The sequence below is a fragment of the Sphaeramia orbicularis genome, chromosome 16 (assembly GCF_902148855.1).
Source record: "Sphaeramia orbicularis chromosome 16, fSphaOr1.1, whole genome shotgun sequence".
NCBI classification, from domain to species: Eukaryota; Metazoa; Chordata; class Actinopteri; order Kurtiformes; family Apogonidae; genus Sphaeramia; species Sphaeramia orbicularis.
Genome location: NC_043972.1, coordinates 5,163,129 through 5,186,964, shown reverse-complemented (window position 1 = coordinate 5,186,964; position 23,836 = coordinate 5,163,129). Strand labels below are relative to the sequence as shown.

General features: G+C 37.8%; 1 protein-coding gene and 1 long non-coding RNA gene across 4 annotated transcripts in view; one reads left to right on the top strand and one right to left on the bottom strand.

Moving 5' to 3' along the window:
* ldlrad4b (low density lipoprotein receptor class A domain containing 4b) overlaps positions 1–23,836 on the top strand; it is a 647,819-nt gene that overhangs the window by 535,836 nt on the left and 88,147 nt on the right. The window lies entirely within an intron of this gene.
* On the bottom strand, positions 9,290–23,029 carry LOC115436417 (uncharacterized). Its single transcript, XR_003937813.1, has 3 exons — positions 22,814–23,029; positions 11,001–11,006; positions 9,290–9,303 (listed from the first exon to the last, which is right to left on the bottom strand). It is a non-coding gene; the product is annotated as an uncharacterized LOC115436417 (long non-coding RNA).

The window sequence follows — 23,836 nt, the reverse complement described above, 5'->3', positions numbered from 1 at the left end:
TGCAGATTTAATATTTTAAACATGTAGATTTAACATTTTAAACATGTAGATTTAACATTTTAAACATGCAGATTTAATATTTTAAACATGTAGATTTAACATTTTAAACATGTAGATTTAACATTTTAAACATGTAGATTTAACATTTTAAACATGCAGATTTAATATTTTAAACATGTAGATTTAACATTTGAAACATATAGATTTAACATTTTAAACATGCAGATTTAATATTTTAAACATGTAGATTTAACATTTTAAACATGTAGATTTAACATTTTAAACATGCAGATTTAATATTTTAAACATGTAGATTTAACATTTTAAACATGTAGATTTAACATTTTAAACATGTAGATTTAACATTTTAAACATGTAGATTTAATATTTTAAACATGTAGATTTAACATTGGATTTAAATGGTCTGCACTTATTTAACGCATTTTATACACCTTCATGGGGTCCAAAACCACCAGGTCCAACTGGGAGCAATTTAGGGTTCAGTGTCTTCCATGGACACTTTAACATATGGACAGACGGAACCAGGATTTGAACCACCAACCCTTTGGTTATTGGACGAGCTGCTCTACCAACTCTACCAACCCATTCATTTACAAATTTAAAATGTTACATGTTACATTTACTTTTTCATAACTTTGAGATATATATATATATATATATATATATATATATATATATATATATATATATATATATATATATATATATGAAAGCAAATACGCCGTTATTCCAACATTATGGTCTTTGCAGTTTAAACGGCACCACATTGTATTTCAATGTACAGTTTTATTTTCTATAAACAACAGAAATCCATCATTTCTACACACAAATCTGCTTTTGTTCACATACTCTTCCTGTAAAAACTACAGCTGTATTTGATTGAATCGTTAACACAAAAATCTTTTCAAATAAACAACTTTGCATCGTATTGTCGCTCACAGTTTTTTATGTTGCAATTTTACAACTTTTTGGTGTTAATTCTACAGTCATTTTTTACAGCGTAAGCAAAATTTTATCACTATTCTGCCTCAACTTATGATTTCTACATGTGCACTACAGATCAGATCTACCAAGACACAAAATAGGCAGAATATTGTTAAAATTGCACTTATTTTTCTTTAGATATTTCAGGTTGTTCATATTTGTTCAGGTTATTGACATTTTATTATTAAAGGATATCAGAATTTAATGTTCTTTGCAATAAATCAAAGAGAAAAAAATGGTGGTGCCATTATTTATAGCAATAATGTCATATTACTTTTTTTTTCACATTAAACCAAGAAGAAATTTTGGAGTAATTATTTATAGGTTATTATACTATTATTTTCGAGTTTGATGCCCTTGATTGTTAATATCTTCAGGGTAATTTTTGCACTTTGCAAATTCATCCCTTTGGCGGGCTGCATGTTTGACACCTGTGCCTTAATAGAAGAGTCTGACCTCAATTTCTTCTGCCTGGTGTAACCAACGAAAAAAACCCCAATGAGAAAACTAGAACTGAGATCATCTAATTAATCCTTACAGTCAAAGCTAATTTGTTCTTCAAAAAACATCTTTTTTGATCACTGTTTACACGTCTAATTATTAAAAAAAAACAAAAAACAAAAACAGTGTATACTTTTGTGGTTGTTATTATTTTCTCATTAGTTTTGTGCAGGTTTTTCTACATGAAATTACTTTTGGAGTTGTTTTTTTTTAATAATATGGTGTAAAATTCCCTGTCAATTAAAAACCGAACAAAAAGCATTGTGTTCTTATTTTCTCCGACAAATGTGGAGTTTTAGTTTTTTGTCTTTTGTTTGTCTCATATTATGGGTCAAAGAGAATACGCAGTCCAAAGAAAATGATCAGAAATGACAGTTTCTATCGGGTCTTCGATCACATTTACCCAACTGTAATTAAACAAAAGTAATTATAGTCTATTTTTGTTCATTCCTATTGAGAGTAATTACAGTAATGATAGTCATAGGTCTCAAAATGAGACTGAAATACAATGTTTTTTTAATCGTGTTTTTTAGATACTTCGGAGGTTTAATGTGTGGCTAATTAGAAACGGAGGTAATTTTAAGACAATGTGAGCAAAAAATAAGAAAAATCATTGTCGGCTTCTTAAAGGGAGCGGTGTCGCTGTTTTTTTCTTAGAAATAATACTTTGTCAAATAAAAGTACTCAAGTGAGAGACTTATCCTCAAAATGTTACTCAAGTTAAACTCAATAACGAATTTGTTTAGAAGTTTTAAAGTGCCGTATTTGCTGTATTTACATCTTTGTATTATAAAAGAACTACATCATAATTAACTTGATAAGCTTGTAATGCACAAAAGAATCTATAAACTGAAGATATTTACAGCTGTATCTATAGAGGAGTCTTATTCCACTGAGAAACTACTCATAAATATATACAGTTGCCCATAAAGTTGGAATAATTTGGTTTTCAGACACGTTCTTCTTTTTACTCATACTTATACACATTACATACTGAGTCCCAGTTACACTTTATCTATCAAGAATAAATCACATTGTCACAATCATTTCTTGAGAAGAGGCAAAAGTAGTTTATTCCAACTTTATGAGCAACACTGCAGTTGAACGCAACGACGAATTATATCATCATTTCAGAAAGAGTAGTGGATTAAAAGTATGAAGTAATAGTAAATATTAGTTTATTTCCTTTCATATAAATAATGTCACAATGTTGGATGTTAGATGCAGTAGAATCTTTACAACGGTTAAAAAAAGTAATTTAAGTACTAGTGATGCACCTCTATATCAGCCAGTATCAGCATCTGCATATTGTTGCTCTCAGGCTGAAACCTCTTATGTCCAAAACAGTTATTTTTCAGGAAACTGGAAGAACAATGTATATTTTAATAAATTAATGGAGTTAAGAGATCTAGTCGAAAGCCATTTTCAACACTTTTCATTGGTTAAATGTTTCTAAAACCGTCAGGCTAATGTGAAGACTGACCAATAGAATGGTTTTATGACAAACAAACAAAACAAAAATAGACTTACGAGGTTTCTGCCTGACAGCGACGATATCAGATGTGTTTTCACTGATGGCAGTGGCAGATATTTATGTTATGTTCATGTAATATTATTTTTTATTTTTTGGATAAATGTGTGTGTTTGACTTCATTCAAAGGTAATGTGAAGACTTTAACCCTTTCATGCCTGAATTATGAGAACCTTAGTCAAGATTTTTTTTTCTGGAGTGTTTTTATACCTCCTTAGGCATAAAAAAAAAAAAAATTTGCGATTGAGTTTTTTTTTTCATGGAGTTACAAAAATGTCCATGCATTTAATTTTTTAAGTAAAGAAATATGTGTTTAAAACCCAATATCAGAAAGTAAAATGAAAACAATGAAATAAAAACATTTTTAAGGCTGCTAATTTGATGTTTTCTCACATTTTACCATAATTTAATGCTACTTATTACCTCATATAATATGCAAAAAACAACTCTTTTTGTCTAACAAATAACAACTGGTTTACACTTAAACATGTTACTGCAGATCAGGTTTATCAAGAACAGCAAAGTTATAGTAATGGTATGAATTGCAGTGTATTATGGGATGTTGCATAAGTGTCCACTGTGTTGGCTGATATGGAACTAAAACAACAAAACCTATGAATATATAAGAGAACAGCTGGAGAAGAACTGTCCACTGGAGTGACCACAATGCATGAAAGGGTTAAAACAGGAACTCTTTTATTTTTTTTGAAGATTTCACTGTTAAGGGGATAAATAATAACATAATAAACAGAAAGTAACATCAGTGTCAGCATCAGCTATCACTCCGAAGTATTCAGAATATTCAGTGAGCGCATGGAGGAACGTGGCTTCCACCTGTTTACATGGGCGTGGTGTTGGGGGTGGAGCAGTGTGAACACAAACCCAAACAACGTGATGCACAACACTGGAACACATTGTACGACATTACACCCTGAATCGGAATGAAATTCAGATGTGAAAACACCCTAAATGAAAGCCTTTGCATGCAAACGTTATTTTACAGTCTAGTTAATGCCACCTACACAACTACAACGTCATTATAAACACGTCTGTCAACACCGGACACAATGACATCACAGACTTAACATCTTAATAATGGGGATGTAATGTACAGATGGTCCACAACACTAACTAGAAGGTCCAAATGGAATTATAGAAACCAGAATAACCCCTCAAAAAATAACACTGGGTTACAAAAAAATGTTTTTTGCAAGTTGTCTAGGTTTTTTCAACTAAATTAGGACCATTTTGCACCGCTAAATCCAAAAATGACATCTGTTTTTCTCAATCAGGTCAGGTTTTTTTGCTAATTTGATTTTGAAAAATTTGATCTTCTCACAAAATTGATTACATTTTTGTGACTTTATCAGTTGATTTTTTATATAGTTCTCACCCAAAATAGGTTTTAAGAGAAAAAAAAAAACTCGTTTTCTAACAGGATTCCTGTTAGGTACAATGGTGTATTCACCGCAGATGTAGCAGAATACATCAGGCTTATTTTTGCCAGATCTTCTAGTCGAAGCCATTTCATTCACCTGTGATATTAAAAAAAAACATTAATCATAAATTGGTAAAAAGTAAAATCTTCAGAACTCGTTTATTGCAAGAAATATGAAAGAATTTTGTATCATATGATGTGAAAATGCCCATAAATGTAAGCAAAAATGTTCAAAAGCCAATATGTAGCATAGTTCAGAAAGTTGACCTGATTGAGCAAAATGAATGTGATTTTTGGATTCAGCACACCAAAATTATCCTAAATCAGCTCAAAAAACTTAAACAATAAATTTGTTGTTGACCAGTGTAATTATTGACGTAGTATTTTTGCAGCGAAATCTATGGAATGCAGGAGTTTTTGGCACCAACTCCCAGCAGCCACCAGGGCCATTCCAACTGTCAGATACTTATGCATTGGCTTCATTTTGGAGCCAGAGCCGTTGCCCTTCGGTGTTATCTGATGTGCATCCAGGCCTGTAGTCACGGAACAAATTCTTAGACCATCAAAATTCATCAAATACAATGGTTATGCAATCCAGTCCTAACTCCTGTGTGTATCATGTGACTAAAACAGACAGAAAAGAAAACATGGAATGTCTAAAAGCACTGTTTTTGTCAGTACAACGCCATAGGTATTGATGTAAGAACTGAAGTGATTTTGGTTATTATCAAGAAAACATGGAAAATTGCTCGATATCAGCTCTGAAATTAAACTCTTATGAGCTATTTTTGTTGTTATCATTATATTTTTCCAAACAAATGTACCTTTAGTTGTACCAGGCGTTAAAGTTAACAAAAAATTGAAGAAAACAAAGGTAGTCTAATAATTTTTTCCTCAACTGTAGCTTCAGGGCTGGTGCATAAAATAAAATATAATGCACCAAGTTTGCACCAAAACTAAAACTAGCAGTGGAATAAAAAATAATAGAGACACAATAACCAAATATAAACTACAGTGACCGATGCAACATGTGATGAAGTAAAATGAATTATAGTTACAGGTAAAATTGGGTGATTTTTCGATTAACCCTTTATAGGGCACTCATATATTCTATTCAATACTCTGAAAGTCAAAATTTCAACCTTAGTGTGTTATCGGAGGACGTAAGACTTTATTACGTTTTGTAAAAAAAAAAAATTATTTTTTTATTACTCATTATTTTAGTTTTATTATTATAGTTTTTATAAGTTATTATCAAGGAAACCATGGAAAATGGCTCGATATCAGCTCTCAAATTAAACTCTTATGAACTATTTTTGTTGTTATCATTATATTTGTCCAAACAAATGTACCTTTAGTTGTACCATGCATTAAAATGAACCAGAAACTGAAGAAAACAAGGGGTGGTCTAATAATTTTTTCCTCAACTGTAGCTTCAGGGTCGGTGCATAAAATAAAATATAATGCACCAAGTTTGCACCAAAACTAAAACTAGCAGTGGAATAAAAAATAATAGAGACACAATAACCAAATATAAACTACAGTGACCAAAGCAACATGTGATGAAGTAAAATGAATTATTGTTACAGGTAAAATTGGGTGATTTTTTTTTGTTTAACCCTTTACAGGGCACTTTTTTTTATTAGTTATTATTTTAGTTTTATTATTATAGTTTTTATTACTTATTATCAAGGACACCATGGAAAATGGCTCAATATCAGCTCTTAAATTAAACTTTTATGAGCTATTTTTGTTGTTATCATTATATTTGTCCAAACAAATGTACCTTTAGTTGTACCAGGCATTAAAATGAACAAGAAACTGAACAAAACAAGGGTGGTCTAATAATATTTTCCACAACTGTATATTGTCTGCTGGGACAGAGTGGGCTCATACAGGCCCTTGTTCACAGAGAATAAAAACACAACCCTGTGTATTATTAGTCCACTCTTAGTAAAACTAGCTGTATTTGTCTGCTGAACATTTTGAAACACTTTTTCGACGTGCTATCTGTCCAACTGCCGCTGAGTTCTGATCATCGTATTCCATCAGGACATGAGGCTCTGTGGTCGGGCCCTAACACAGCACATATCCCGACACATTTGTGGTGTGAAGCCACGGTTTACACACTGAGTAGAGATCACTGTCTGAGCAACAAACCTGGGAATAAAAAAAGGATGTAGAATAGTTACTGTGAAATGCCTGCAGTGAGAACAGCTGTCACATTTAATCAAAGCAAACTTGTATTGTAATAATAACAATAGTGTTTTTGTGCAGGAAAGGAAAGGAAAGAGCATAAAGCAATAAAAAAAAACAGCGGTCAGGTCCTGAATTTACATGTACACTCACAATCAATGAAAAATTTGTGACCATATTTTTCAACATAATTTTTATTTTGAAACCCTAAACTGGAATTTTTTCATATGAATCATTTGTTTAGGATGTTAGCATACAGGGTGACAGGGTGGTGCAGTGGTTAGCACTCGTGCCTCACAGCAAGAAGGTCCTGGGTTTGATTCCAAAACTAGTCGACGGGGGTGGGACCTTTCTGTGTGGAGTTTGCATGTTCTCCCCGTGTCTGCGTGGGTTCTTTCCAGGTACTCTGGCTTCCTCCCACCATCCAAAGACATGCACTTAGGGATGAGAATCGTTTAGAATTTAACGATTTGCTCACTGATTCTCATTGGGTGAGGGAATAAAAGAGTACAAACAGGTGTGTTTGCATTAACTGTCTTTTATATTTCCATCTGCACAGAAAATAGAACATATACAGTATGAACAAATAATAATAACAGATGACGCTGGGCCCGGTTCGGGGGGGGGGTGGGTGGGTGGGTGGGGGTACAGTGAAAGTGAAACTAAAGACGTTTTACTAATTCCTCTATTGCTGCATTTCTACTACATGGAACCGGTTCGGCTGGGTTTGTCTCCCGTTATTGTGCACCTCATTTCCTTTCCCTTCTTACTTTCGGAAACTTGTATTTGAGGAGTTACGACATTTGTTGCCCACACCAGAACCGGCCCAGGGTTCACTCTGCCGCTACATTCACAAGTGTCGCTAAGTAGAGAATCAAATACATGACATTCCTGTAAATGATTCCCATGCTGTGGACAAATGTTTGAGGATATTGGAGGGATTCCACCCTTTAGAAAACATGGAAGCTTTGACAGTGTTCCAAGCACGTGGACCTGGTGTGGTCTTTTTAGACCGTTTCTGCCTCAATATCATGTTGGCCACGTTCTGACCAAAACAATGTAGCGTACGGGTGATGTCATCGCACATGCACAACGAAAGCGGAATTGATAAGCAGAATCGTTAAGCAGGCAGGCAAACGATTCCAAGGAATCGAGCTACAGGGATCCAGTTCTCAAAAAGAACCGGTTCTCGATTCCCATCCCTAGCACTAAGTCATCAATAAATCCACAATGTATAATTACAACCGCCCTATAAGTAGAAATATGCAGATATTTCTACCTCAAAGTTTCTATTGACTGTCAGTGTATTTCTTGTGTGAATGCGGGTTGACGGTGTATACACATGTGGGCCAACACGTGACCCAGCTGTTCACGGTCAGGTGTGTGTCTTTTACAGTGCAGGAATGTGCAGGCGTATTGTGGTGTGTATCCTCCTCTATTATGTCTGAACACGGTGTCTGTGTGTGTCCGTGTACCTAGATGTATGTCGTCTAAACAGCAGGAGACTGTAACCTGCACCATCTTCACCCTGTAATCACTGCTGTTTATGACTGTATAAAACAACACACACACTCTGTTTCTCTATCTCTTCCCTTCACTTTTATACACACATGTTTATAGCCGCTGTCTGTCTCGCTGGCTGTGTGATTATGGCCGTCTGGTTCAGGGCTCTTATCAGTCTTGGAGGAAGTGGCTGATGGGAAAACACACACACAAACACACACACACACACACACATAAAACACACCTTCACCCTCCCTGGCACTTTCTCTTTCTCTTTCCTTTGTGTTTCTTTTGCTCTCCCAGACTGTTGTTGTGCTCCGTCCTTCCTCTGGTGGCGGTACAACGGCAGCGCTGCGGCGTTTTGACTGCCACGCCGAGCCGTGTGCCAGTTCAGGAGATTGGCATTAAAGCCAGACATGAGCTCATCGGCCCAGCTGGGCAGACAGCCCATTACAATGCTCAGCAGGGCCCTACCGCAGGGGTGAAAAGAGCTCAATACCTGCTGATTATCTACTCTTTCTCTCTTTCTGTCTCTGTTTCTGGGTCCCTCTCTCCTTGCGTTACTTGTGTTTCTTCTTCATCCCCTTCTTCTTCCTCTTCCTCTCCTTCTTCTCTTCATTTATTCATTCGCTCAGTCAGGTTTCTTTCTTCGTCTTTGTCTATCTCTTCCTTATCACAATCAGTCCGTCTTTGTCTCATTCAAACACAAACTGATGCACACATACACACTTTTTTCCTCTTTTTTTTTTTTTGTTTTTTTTGTCTGTCTCTAACTTTTCATTGAGCGCTGTGGTGTCATTGCAGTGGTGCCTGCGGCAGTCGGAGAGGTAGGGAGGGGTAGTTTTTTTAGACTGGCAGGGGTGGAAGCGTGGTTTGTGTGTATATGTGTGAGTGCGTACGTATAGAAATGACAGGGGTGGGAAATCAGACAGCTGGTGCACCTGTGCGGACAGGATATGACACGGCGCTGCAGCCAAACAAGGTCAGGAAGCAGCAAATATGATGTGGCATACCAGACGTTTTTATTGAACACAACCCTACTCTGCAATCTGACTGTCTGGAGTGGTCTTTCTGTTACTTAGCGCTTGGCTGAAGACGCTGAGCTGCAGTCGATGCCTATGCAAACAGTCTTTCACCGGCTTTTTTCCCCCGCCTTCTCGCCGTCTAGCTTCGTCAGCCGGTGAAATACATTGCGGTTCATTCATGAATAACATTCAGCCTTGGTATTAAAGCTGAATCATATCCATCTTTTGTTCTGACATTTGGAACAGGATTCAGTAATTCTCATTCCGCGCGGAAGTCACGAGGTGTTTCGAGTTATTAGTCTCACTGAAAGCGTCACGGCGGAGTCAAACTGGATCATCGTCATGCACATGTGCTTCCATCGCATAAGTCCTACGATGGAGGCTGCACCCACAGGAGGAATGTTTTTGGACAATCTGGCATTAGTGATGCAGGATAAACTGCTTTACAGGAGTCTGTTGTGTAAATCTACAGTGTAACATGTTACTTCATGTTGTTGGTTTTCATGCCAATGTAAGCTGTCAGTTATATCCATATGCAAAAGTATGGGGACACCTGAATGCAACACCTACCAGAGGACTAAGGCACCGAGCAACAATAGATTTACAGTGGTCCCTCGTTTATCGCGGGGGTTACGTTCTAAAAATAACCCGCAATAGGCGACATCCGCGAAGTAGTCAGCTTTACCTTCCTTCAGCATGTCCAGAAGTCCAACTTTTTGTGCGATGGTTGGCATCTTCCTCTGCCTTTTTGGTGCGACCACGGGTGCCTTTGTCGGTGCAGAAAGTTTCGTCAACATTGTGAGTTTTGTCAGGGAGAAAACTTGCAAACATACAGCACTTCAGCGTCACTGCTAGCAATTGAACATTTATGTAAATTTGGCAAGACGAACACATTCTGTACTGTACAGGAGACACTGCACGGAGGAGAGTGATTGACAATGGTCTACAGTCCCTTAGCCAATCAGGATGCAGAACAAAATGCACGTTCATATGCTGTAAAAAAAAAAAAGCATGCAAAATTGCACTAAAAAAAAATCCGCGAAACAGTGAGGCTGCGAAAGGTGAACCGCATTATAGTGAGGGACAACTGTACTTTTTTAATGTAGTTAGTTACAGGTATCTCTTCTTTACTAGAGTTTATTGACAACTTGCTATTTTTATTCCCTACGTTTAAACACAATTATCAGTACTTCATACTACTGAAGCACAGAGAACAGTTTGTCATTTTTGTGGATGGATGGATGGATGGATGGATGGATGAGTTGAATGAGTTTCAAACTTCCTTCATAAGGTTACAGTATCACTAGTACTTTGTATAATTATTCAGAACAAAATACTTCACTAAGCATCAGTCCACATCTACGTCTGCGTCTACATGCACAGGTGATAATACCTGTAGATGTTGGATAACATGTTTTATGCTGTGCACTTCGCAGGGCTGTTCTTTCTTTTTTGTATGGATTTGAGTTCCGTTCAGATCATTCACTTTTTCTCCATCAAACTGAGGAAGTTTTCAATCGATGTGTGTGTGCTTCGGCCCAGTACTTTGGAATCTCTTCCTTTATGTTTGGTTTCTTTTCTTCTTCTTCACCTGATCCATCTGGAACAAGAAAGTAAAACATTCTATAGAGAGACTCAGATATGTCTAGTTTTCCATAAAAAATTCAAAGAAGGAATATTCTTTGTGATGGACAAAAAGGACCAGTATCCGGAAAGATGCAACAGTATATGTGTATGTTTATGGATCTGTCACATATTCATAACATTTATGGAGCAAATACAGGAAGATCTCATCTGTCACAGATGCCTTTATATGATATCATCCGGATATGATTTCTGTAATATATCCTTATTCATATATGCCAGATCTGCGATCTTATATATCGCAGATCTGGCAAAATGGCATCAATGGATTTTCAAGCTACTGCATCGAGTGAGATACAAAGAAATGTGATTATATCATCTTCACTGATCTGCAGGACTGACTCTGACTCTTCTGAAATCTGAAAGGATCAGTGGTGTGACACTTTCTGATACAGAGTGGTTTTTAGTGTTCAGCCCAGTCTGCAAAGCTGGGTCAGGTATGGGAGCCGTTGACCCCCCAGACCTGGAAGTGAGGCTGGTTCAGGCTCAGGCCACTTTCCCACAGCACATTAGTAAACAGGAGTGTGTTTGTGTCACACTCCTCCACTTTTAGTGTGTTTTCACTTGACGTGTTCACATTTACACAAACGTATGAGAGCAAGAAGTGGAATGAATGACAGATCAGATCTAACGCTGCCTTCACGGGCTGTCGGGAAGATGAACCTTTTCACTAGAGATTTTGAAATTACACGTGCGTTGTGTTCAAGTGGTTTTGTTGCCATAGCAAAATGAAAAATGGTCGACACATAATTTGTCATGACCTGCCACTTGGGTAAAAGAGTCTTGGATGTGTTAGTTCATCTGCTGCCGCATTTTTTTATTTTTTTTTTTACATTTTTTGGCAAATTACGTATGTTATAAATGTGCAAAACCATCAGCTAACAGCAGCAGAATGTTCATAAAAGTATTGTTTATCATTCAGGATTAATCCCTCTTTGCTCTCCAACATGTTGAATTTCAAAGGTTATTTTCATCTCAGCAGCTCGTGTATCAAAATTGTTTTCCCTGTTCTCCAGTAGAAAATACGATGTGAGGGGGTGTTCATGCCCAATTTTCAAATTCCTAAGTAGTATTTACCATAATTCCCATAGTGCATGAAGGCAGGATTACTCCATGGTTTTGGTGTCTTTAATACATGTCTGTGTTTGTTTGGTTCTTGCAAAGGGAAAAAAATGATTAAAAATAAGCTTTTACTCATGGTCTGGCTCATGTTCACACTTACGAACAAACGAGGAGCTGTTAACTTGATGTTTTCTGTTCATTTCTGATGACAACGTCTTGCAGTTGTAGCTTTACATGAAGCCGCATGGTGTAAATCATCTTCCTGTGATTTTCACACACTCCGTAAATGTCAACAGATGAATACTGTATACTGAATACTGTAATGAACCTCAACAGGTAGAACAGGTTGGCAAAAAGCCCCTGGTTAAACCTCTGGTTTAACTGTTTTTCTCTGGTTCATTGAGATCTCTGCGCTCACATGCTGAGGCACATATTTGTTTTGGATTTTAATGACTCCAATTATTCCTAAGGCTTTATTATTCAACTGAATTGCGAAATTACTTTTATTATTTTACCACTATTGTGTTTTATTGTGATTATTTTACACAGCTTGATTGAACACATGACCTTCACCTTTGTATATATTATTGCCATACTATGACTGAATACAGTCGCAGAAAAAATTATTAGACCACCCCTTGTTTTCTTCCATTTCTTGTTCATTTCAATACCTGGTACAACTAAAGGTACATTTGTTTGGACAAATATAATGATAACAACAAAAATAGCTCATAACAGTTTCATTTCAGAGCTGATATCTATCCATTTTCCATGTTTTCTTGATAAAAACCAAAATCACTTCAGTTCTTACATCAATATCTATGGCATTGTACTGACAAAAACAGTGCTTTTAGGCATTCCATGTTTTCTTTTCGGTCTATTTTAGTTGCATGATACACATAGGAGTTAGGACTGGATTGCATAACCATTGTTTTTGATGACATTTGATGGTCTAATGTACTGTGTGTATTGGCACCAGATTTTCTTTTGTTACACTGGAAAAAATCAAAATCTTACCAAGTGTATTTTTTCTCATTTCTAGTCAAAATATCTCATCACACTTAAAATAAGACATAATCACCTAAAAAGTAACTTTTCAGGGAGATATAAGAACTTATTTTTAGGCAATAGATCTGGAAAATCTTATTTCAAGAAATCTTACCAAGATCATTTTCACTGGTTGCATTGGCAGATTTTTTTACTTGAATTAAGAAAAAAAAAAATATCTTGAATTAAGAAAAAAAAAAAAATCTGCCAATGGAACCAGTGAAAATTATCTTGGATTTTTTGAAGTAACATTTTAAAGATCTATTGTCTAAAAATAAGTTCTTATGTCTCACTGAAAAGTTACTCTTTAGGTGATTATGTCTAATTTTAAGTGTTAGGAGATATCTGGACTAGAAATGAGAAACATACATCTGGTAAGATTTAGATTTTGCAGTGTACTTTTTTTTTTTTACATGGCTCATATACAACTGATTGCTTTTACCGATCAATTTCTTGACAGTTCCTATAATCAGGAGATGAATTCATCAGTAATATGGCACAAAGTACACATAAAGTCATGTGTATTATGTCATAAATCCTGTTTTTGGTCTAAAGAACCACACCATAACAGAAAAGGACCATCCTCAAGCAGCTGCTGAATCATTAAATGTCATTTCGTCGTGTTGCGTTTAGAGTCTCCATCCCAGAAACCAGACCAAACAAGGTAAATCAGACCCAGACCAGAGGTGGGAGTGTCCACATACTTCTGTCTGTGTTGTATAAATGCATCCTCCACACAGAAAAATGCCCAGAAAAAAAAAAAGATGATTTTTTTTTTCCCCTTTACTGGTCGTCACTCTGCATTCAAAGGGTATTTCAACTCGGTGTGAATTGCCATGTAGCATCTGTGCAAGAACAGAACAGAGCGTATCTCTAAAATATAAGCTGCAGGATGTGACGCTTTCATTTTCCCTGTGTCCTCCTCCGTGTTCCCTTGTGGTTTCTGATGAAGACGAGGCGTAATTGATTCAAAGCTTAAACTCGTGCCCCGGGAGACGGCTTTGGTTTCTGAAGCGCTGTAGCGACAGAGAAGAGACGAGAGGAGAAGTGAAGCAGACACCAGAGAAGCCCAACAGTTTTTCCAGTCCATGTTTGGGATGATGCATGAACCAGACCTTTTCCCCGTGCGGCCACAAGATGGCGCTGCAAAGTAGTTTCTCTCTGTTATTCCTCCACGACCACATGGGCTCAGATGGAGAACTTGCTCTGGATGTCATGGTTTTTTTCAGGGAGGGGGGAGGGATGGGCCTGCTTTCCTCTGAGGCCTGGTGGAGGTTTTCCTCTGCTGTGTTTTTTCCAGATTGATCACGACCTTTATGAGCATCACCAACTTTTACATCTGTCACTGACAGGAGAGTATGGATTATTTAATGTGTCTTTAAAGTCTTTTCAGGCGGACAGGACAGACAAAATGTCCTCTGATGATATTTTTACTCCACACATTACTTTAAATGAGAGAAATAATCAGTTTTTATAGTTGTGATTGATTTCAGCCTACTTGAATGAGATCATAACGCTTAAAAAAGGCGATCACTTGGTTATTATTGTTATTTTTTTAATGTTTTCATCAGGGTTTGTTTGTTTGTCTGTCTGTTTTTCTGTTAGCAAGATAACTCAAAAAGTTATGGAAGGATTTGGATGACATTTTCAGGAAAGGCTGATACTGGAACAAAGAAAAAATGATGAAATTTTGGTGGTGATGGAAAAAAAAATGGATGAAACTGATCTGCCTTGGTGGAGGTCTGCGCTCTCCGAGTACTTTTCTAGTTTTTTTTTTTTTATTGATTTGTTCTGAATATGGAAATGGTACAAGCTTCCTGATTGCTACTAATTGGCTTCTTTGCACAAAATAATATAGAAGTGAAAATTCAAGGAAGCAAAAGAATCACGCATAACGAGACAAAAAAGAAAAAGAATGCTCTATTGTTGACACTGAAAACAGATTTGCATATTAGAGCAAAGTTAGTGTTCATTTTTATTAGATTTTAAGTCAAAATTGTTTTAATAGTCTAATAAGACATGAGGTTTCGTTGCACAGAAACAGCTGGTAGAAACGTCCTTCAGATGATTGCTTTACGCTCGTATGTTTTTACTTTTATTTGACTAATACACAAGAAAACCACCTCTGCATGTCTGTAAATGAAGCTGTGAACCAGCAGTGGTAGTCTGTATGTACACAGGGTGGTAGTGTTTCCTCCTGTTTTTACATGTAATATCAAAGACATAAACATATTTTTAGGACATCGGGGGCACGCCACCGACACGTCACGCTTTGATTGAATCGGTCACAAAACAATGACATGCAGAGAACTCCTGAACAAGCATGAAACCCCTGTGTAAGCAGGAAAGCCCCATGCAAAGTTAGGCTGCCGAAAATAGACACACGCACACGTGCCGAGCGTGATAAACCTATCAACCTAAAGTTAGTATTCCTCAAATACACGATGAGACAGACGTTTCCCGAGAGAGACGCAGGGAGGCTGTGTGTGCAGTGTGTATGTGTGCAGACTGCAGTCAGGGGGGATGGTAGGGGAGCTGGTAGACTAGAGTGCATTTGGTATTCAGCCGTGCCTAGTATTTATCTGTCTGCTGGCTGTCTAGTCTGGTCTGGCCTGTTAGTGGTGTCACCCTGCGTGCTCCCCGGGGGACTAAATTGACGCTCCAGACACAGACACAGCCTGCATGAGTGTGTGTGTGCTGTTTGGAGTGTGTTTTGTGCTGTGTTTATGAGTGTTCAGAGGTGTGTTGCTCAAGACACAGTCAATGTGAGTCTGTCTGTGATGAGAGTCTGTCTGGAGTGTGTGTGTGTTTTGTCTGGGTTGTATTTCTATATATGTATGTGTGTGTGTAAGAGGACATTACAGTGACCTCGCATCAAGGAAAAAAAAAAAAAAAAAAAAAGAAAACCTCCTCAGCGTCTCGATTGATATTGTTGCTTTAGTTGACAAGACAGCAGCGCCTCAATTTGTTGCTTCAGTAAAATTATGACAGCTGCCAGCCGTTTGTAAATTGCGTCAGGGTCAGGCGTCTATTTTTTTTTTTTTTCTCCGCCACCAAAAGTGTCACTTCACTCATGGAGGACTGTGGAATTCTGCGGTGGAAGCCGTCAAGGAAAATATTTTGCATGATTGGATATAGAACTTGGCTAGTGATGCGGCACTTAATGCATAACATCTGCTGGAGGTCTTTGCTTTTCCCATTTACTTATTTTCCTTCACAGAGGTCCATTTCATTTTATTGCCTTTGGTTATTCGTGTTTTCAGAATGATGGTGTAAAACCCTCTCTTTAAACCAATATATGATGAGATGTTTTCACAGATTTGAAACATTGAACTGGGTAAATGGAGATGGTGTCATTACAGAGCACAGAATATGCCGGAATACTCTGGATTCTACTGTTATTACTGAACATATATATTAACAGTAAATGTAGAAATGTAAGTATACTGTCTGTCAACACTAAACCAGTTTGACCAGATTAGTCTGATAAAACATGTAAAGACCCAGTTTGGTGTCAACCTTTTTTTTTCAAGTTAGAGGGAATACCTGTGTGTTACGTTACAGTTATCTTATGCCGCGTTTCCACTGCATGGTACCGACTCGACTCGACTTGGCTCGGCCTTTTTGCGTTTCCATTACAAAAAGGACCTGGAATCTGGTACCCAGTACTAGTTTTTTGGTATCACCTCCATTGAGGTTCCAAGCGATACTAAACCGTGACATATAAGACTGCAGACCACTGATTGGTCAGACAGTTTTCTCTGTGACCCGCCATTTACAAAAAACAGATGTGGAAGTGGACAGTAAATACAGCGGTACATTAATCTGCATGATAACAGCCCAAAACTACACCATGGTCGGTCGAAGAGATTCAGTCTTTGGTGGCCGACGTAAAAGTTCAGACGAGACAACACACAACGAGCGAGTTTTCAGCAACTCTCTGAGCAGACGACACACAAATAACGCACCGTATCGCTATGACGTCCAGGTACTGTAAAGTCTGTAGTACCCTGTAATGGAAAGGGTCTGCAGGAATACCGAGTCAAGCCGAGTCAAGTCGAGCTGGTTTCACGTAGTGGAAACGTGGCAATAGGGAATTCGGTTTTCACTGTTACACTGTTGTTGCAACTGATCTTAAAGCTATAATATCTCTTTCTACATTAAAAAGTCTAAAAATTGTTAATCATAAGTTATATTTTTGCTGACTTATGTACTTATACTATATTTGGTAGCTGTGGCCATTATATTAATGAATATAGGTCAGTAAATTCAACTTGAATTAAACTTTAGGCAATGGCTGCTGACACAGTACTGTGGCACAAAATATCGGTTTGTCTGTTCCCACAGAGCCAATCAAATGATCCGAATTCTACACTCTGAACGTTGGCCCAGTGGCTGCTTTCTATTCATCAAAAACCCGTCAAATTTCTCCTATGAGACAGGTGACGGGTTACTAGTCTACACATGATAGAACGAGGGCGCTGATTGGCTCTGTGGTAATAGACAAATGAGAAAGTTAGTCCCACAGTACTGTGGCAATAGACAATTTGTAAACGTTAATCCATGACCTCATCTTCAAATAGGATTTTTTGTTTAGATTTTGATTGGCATGGGTGGTGAAAATAACTCCCATGATTCCATGCTACTTTGCAACCTCATGTACTGTTGTGATGTTTCATTATTGGTTTGATTTAAGGTGAAGACACACCAGCCCAGTTTTCGGTGGTCGGACGTCATCGGTCAGTCTGGTGAAGTCGGTTACATGAGTCTGTTTGGTGTGTTCCATGTGATCAGGCGTCGTTAATGCCATCACCATTCTTTTCAGCCGATTCAACATGTGTAATCAGCCACTCCCCAGTCATTCAGTCGGATCAATCTGATTGGTGGAGGGAAAGCCCTTGACTAGTGAATGAGTGAACGAGAAGTTTCCATGTGAATACAGCTAAGCCAAGGTACTTCACACTATTATTGTCTTCTAGAATAGGCCATTAACTGCTCAGATCGGATCTGAATGAGTGCCAGTCAGGGTTGACTATGGACTTCATTCATTCCATGAAGTGAGCACTGTTAGCATTGTTAGCATAGTTAGTTTTTGCCTGCGACATCTTTCTTCTCCCACAAGAAGAAGCCCGAGAGCTGACAACACCAGTATCTTCTTATTACTAACCATCCGTTCAACGAGTACAACAACAACAACCCTTCTTGACTACTCAACACTCTCTACTAACAACGACTGACGACAGCGAGCTCTGTGTTTTGGTCTAGAGAAATCTAGAGATTTCCAGTTTTACATCTCGCGCAACTACAGAACGTACACTCAAGTCAGTAGTGAATTTAGTGAGTTCTTCACACTTTTCTGACAGTGTCAGGGAGACAGGAACTGACTGATCAGCTGGACTACCTTTTCTGGAGACGTTTGGTGGTCGGGTTGGTGTGTCTTCGCCCTTAGAGCCCCCCAGTGGCAGAAATCACAGAATTACTGTGAATATCAAATAAAAACTAGCAGCAGAAAACCCAGTTTTTCTTTATTTTTTTCTTTTCAAACAGCAAAAAATGGTTAAATTTACTGTTCAAACCAATGTGCAGCTCATCAACCTTTTGCCCAATAATCAGGATATTATGAGAATATAAGGACGACATTTAAGAGTTCAGTGTGTAATATTTAGTGACATCTAGTGGTGAAGTAGAGGCCTCATCTCACTCTTCAACACTGTGAAAGCAAAAAAAAAAAGTTATTCTTTGGTTTTCCATTCAAGATGATAGTAAAACCACACACACATCTACAGCAGGTGATGTTAATGGACTTTAACACGGGATGTCACATGCCATTAAATGGATAAAAGCTCACACGTTCAGAGCCAGGACTGGAGAAAAAGCAGGATGGAAGTTGACGGTGCAACATGATTTAGAGATCTAAATGACCCACAATATGGTATGACAAAGCAGTTCTTATTTTCCCTTTCTTACATATTAATAAATCACTATTATTGCTAAGTAATCTATCAAATGTATGCATCTAACTGAATCCTGATCATAGTTAAACTGCGCTTGAACTCAGGTGACATACTCATATTTTGTACTCTCACTTCAGTAACACACACTTCGTTGACCCTTATGCTGCCTGTGGTGGTCTGTGTGTACCCTGTGCACAGAATAGTCAGAAGTGGAGCTAAACTTGCGTAGATGGAACGTTGTGTGATGTCTGAGGGTCTGGGTCTGCCGGCCCAGAGTGGCATTCACAGCCTTTCTCAGATTTGAACAGCCTGGTTTATTTATAGACTGCAGACAGCCCTGCACCGAACACTGTTTGTGTGTTGGGTGGGAGAGTTGCACTGTTGGTTGGATTCAGAGGGGAAGTGTCGGGGGTGGAGGGGTGGAGGGGTGGAGGGGAGGTGGGGGTCCTGCCTTTCTGCTGCACATGTGCCCCTGAACCACAAGACTAGCACAGGGGGTCACCTCAAGGTTAGCCCCTTCAAAGAGCCGTCTCCATTGGCTATGGCCCGCCGTAACAAGGGAGTGAAACTCGAAGCGTTCTCCCCACCCTCCCCAAATAACACACCAGGCCGATGGGTCCCGGGCCCAGCCCCCCCCTCGCCTCACTGCCCTCCCCTCTTCTGCTCTGCTCTCCCACAGCCATTGTCAACCACGACCCGGCCGTCTGCTAGCTTTCTGAGTCAGGTCAGCCCCCCCATATCCCCCCCCACCCCCTCTCAACCCACCAATGTGCACCCCCCCTCTGAAACCCAGACACACACTCACAAACATACAGTATAACCCCTGTCCCATCCCTTCCTCTGTGCTGCCTTCAAGGCCTCCTCGTTCAATTCTGTTTCCTACTTGTGAATGTGCCTGTCAGTGCACAGTCAGCTCCTTTAGGTTGGAAATGGTAACAGTGTCTGACCTTGTTTTGATTTCTTATTTATTTTTAGTTTCTTAACCTCTGTTACACTGTGCATATTTACTTTTGTGCCCATGTTTGATACATTTTGTCTAAAAGCTTAACCTTATGCAAATTTGGTTCAGCTGAGTTTGCATCAGATGCATTTAGTCTAAATATAACAACACCCACTTGTATTGTCCCTAACTAATATATTTTTTAAAAATATATATAATCACATTTTTTATGTGAACATAGCCTAGAGGGACACGCTGAAAAGAAAATATGCATGTTGTTAATGAACTGACTCAGACTATTAGTATCACAAGCTTGTGGAAAACATTTAACAAGAGGAAGTGTCGCCGCAAATGCCGCATTTGTGAATAGCCAGTCAGGATGATAGCAAATTAAAGCTTTTGGCTGCTAATATATGCAAGGACCTTCATGAATATTAACTAGTGACTCCAGACAACACCACGCCAAGCCTGACAGAAATTGGGGCCCCTAATTAAACAAAATAGCTCATTACTCATTTAAAGACTGAGATATGTCTAGATTCGTATGTGCGAGGAAGGAAAATGAGTCAATCAAACGAAATGCGCAAGTCGAGTCAAAAATAAAGAATCAAACTCATCTTTATTCACCAAGTATGTGAAAACATAGGCAAGGTAAGGCAAAGCAGGTTTATTTATATGACACATTTCATGTACAAGACAATTCAAAGTGCTTTACATAAAACATTAAAAGCATTACAGCAGAAGGCACGAGAAAAACAAACAAAAATCAGATAAATAGATAAAACAGATAAACAGTTAAAACAGACAAAAACTTTTAGCTTAAAAGGAATAGTGCAGATCTGAACTGATGAATAAAAACTCTATTCAAATGCAGCTGAGAACAGGTGGGTCTTTAACCTGGATTTAAATAAACTCAGTGTTTCAGCTGATCTGAGGTTTTCTGGGAGTTTGTTCCGGACATGTGGAGCGTAGAAGCTGAACGCAGCGTCTCCATGTCTGATACTGACTCTGGGACCTGACAACAGACCGGATCCAGATGACCTGAGGGGTCTGGTGGGTTCATAAGGGGTCTGGTGGGTTCATAACATAGAAGAAATTCTAGTTTAAAAAATGTAATAAAAGTAAAATAAGAAAAAAGAACCTCTATATACATATAAACTCTTCATATATAAGGTCATATTATCAACTTCTGAACAGTTTAGTGCAATTTTTAGTTTGCAGTCACGAATATCAAGGGAGAGAGTTCACTGTTGGAGGTCAAGTCAAGGTTTATGATAGGTTCCTAAAATAAAGTAGTAATGGGCATTAGTGATTAAAAAAACCCTGAAAACTGCACATAATAATAATAATAAATAATAATAATAATAATAATAATAATAATAATAATAATAATAATAATAATAATGGATTAGATTTATATAGCGCTTTTCTATGAATACATACTCAAAGCGCACACAGTGGATCCATTATTCATTCACTCTCACATCCTCCCTCTGGTGGTGGTAAACTGCATCTGTATCCACAGCTGTCCTGGGGCAGACTGACAGAAGCATGGCTGCCAATCTGCACCTACGGCCCCTCCCACCACCACCGAACATTCACACACATTCATACACCAGTGTGAGTGGCACTGGAGGCAAGGAGGGTGAAGTGTCTTGCCTAAGGACACAACAGCACATGGACAGAGCGGGATTCAAACCGCCAACCCTTTGGTTATTGGACGACTGGCTCTACCAACTGAGCCATAAATGTAGATGTTTGTAGATGTCACCTACATTTCTGTTTGTAAACAGTATAGTTCTAGCTCCCGGCAGATGAACGGGTTTTGAAACGATTGAGACCAAATTTGTGCCTTTGCCTAAAACCTCCCACATTAGGACAAAAAAACTCTGAGTCAGTCAGATCTCAAGTTTTTAAAAGTGCTAAGTTTTAACACACCCTGAGTCATAGTATCAGAGTAAAAAACCCAGACTTTCCCAGTTGGGTGGGAGGTTTTTGTTTTTGTTTTGTTTTTTTTTTTCATCTTTTTTCATACTGAATCATTTCTCTAATGCATTTATTATTAGTTTTTTTTACTCAAGAATGGATCTAAATTTCCTATGTATAATTCTGATTGCGCAATTTGAGGGGTAATGGTTGTTGAAGGACTACTAGTAGAAGATATCAAAGTTTTTAAACCTGAAGGGATAGCATCAAACACAATTGCATATTCTCTAGGGTGTACCAGAATTTTATTTTCTAATAACAACAATTCTCTATAAGTAAATAACTGACCTTCCTTGTTAAACAACTGACAGACAAGCAGTATTCTGTAATCAACCCAATTCTTTAAAAACAATGACTTACGTTTGAAACATATATTCTGGTTATTCCATATATAACATTTGTGAGGGGAAAAGTTCTGCTTATATACCAAGGACCAACATAAAAGTAACTGTTTATGAAAGTTAGAAAGTTTAACAGGAAGCTTTTCTATATTGTAGTTACATCTTAATACAAAGTTAAATCCTCCTAAAGCCTCAAATACATATGTAGAAATAAAGTTCCATAATGAATTTGGGTGTGTTAAGTACCTTTTGACCCATTTAATTGTTGGTGGGAGGTGTTAGTCGTGTTTTTTGGTTCGATGAGGTCAGAGTAGGGGTATTTCCGTCTTTTTTTTTTTTTTTTTTCCCTATTTGGAATAGAAAGGTTTAATGTGAGAAGCAACCAGTTAGGAAGCAACATTTGACTACAGAGACTTTTAGCAGGTGGTGTGAATCCGTCCGTTCTTTCGTATCATAGGGTTCCTCTGACATTGGGGTCAGGCCAGCATCTGACAGACTGAACAATTGTCACAACATTTAACAGTTTCAACCAGCATCTTCATAAAAATATTCATGTTGCAAGAGGTGGCTTTTAACTTTTTTTGAAATGTACATAATTACAAGGAAACAGAAGTAAACAGCGTCTTCTGACCAAAGTAACACCATTCTATTAACCATCAAGAATGAAGCCTGTTGTAAGTGGCCTGTCTAATTATCAGACAATAAATCCACAATTCGGAAAATTTCAGGGCTGCAGAACAGAGCAGATTAACTACAAACTATCAGATAGTTGACAGTGTTAGTCTTATTTAGGCCAATTCTTGTAAAGTGTTTCATTCATTCTTAGTTTTATCAAAATGCAGATTTTTAGATTTTGTAACATAGATAGATAGATAGATAGATAGATAGATAGATAGATAGATAGATAGATAGATAGATAGATAGATAGATAGATAGATAGATAGATACATACATACATACATACATACATACATACATACATACATACATACTTTATTGATCCCCGGGGGGAAATTCAAGTATTCAGCAGCTTACATACAACACACAACACAAAAATAGGTTAGTACCAGGTTGACAAAAAGGTTAGCATATACACTCTTAGAGACAATTGCTAAAGGAACTACTCTAAAAGTGCTTCCTGTACAGTACTGTACATAAAGACTTCTGATTGTATTCACATTTCAGGGCATTGATAAAAAAAAATGTAGTGGTGATATAAAAGTGATTTAAGTGTTCTACGGTGGTTTGGAAATGTCCAAGAATCCCACTGTCTACATGCTGCTGGCTTCACACTTAGACTGGAAGTAGTGAAGTGACTGATGAACCCCAAGTGCCAGAATTAAAGCAACTTTTGGCTGTCAAATAATCTACTATAACAATGCAGTTACGAAAAGAATCTCATCAGTTTCTGTGATACCTATCTATCTATCTATCTATCTATCTATCTATCTATCTATCTATCTATCTATCTATCTATCTATCTATCTATCTATCTATCTATCTATCTATCTATCTATCTATCTATCTATCTGTCTGTCTGTCTGTCTGTCTGTCTGTCTGTCTGTCTGTCTGTCTGTCTGTCTATGTTACAAAATCTAAAAATCTGCATTTTGATCAAACTAAGAATGAATGAAACACTTAACAAGAATTGGCCTAAATAAGA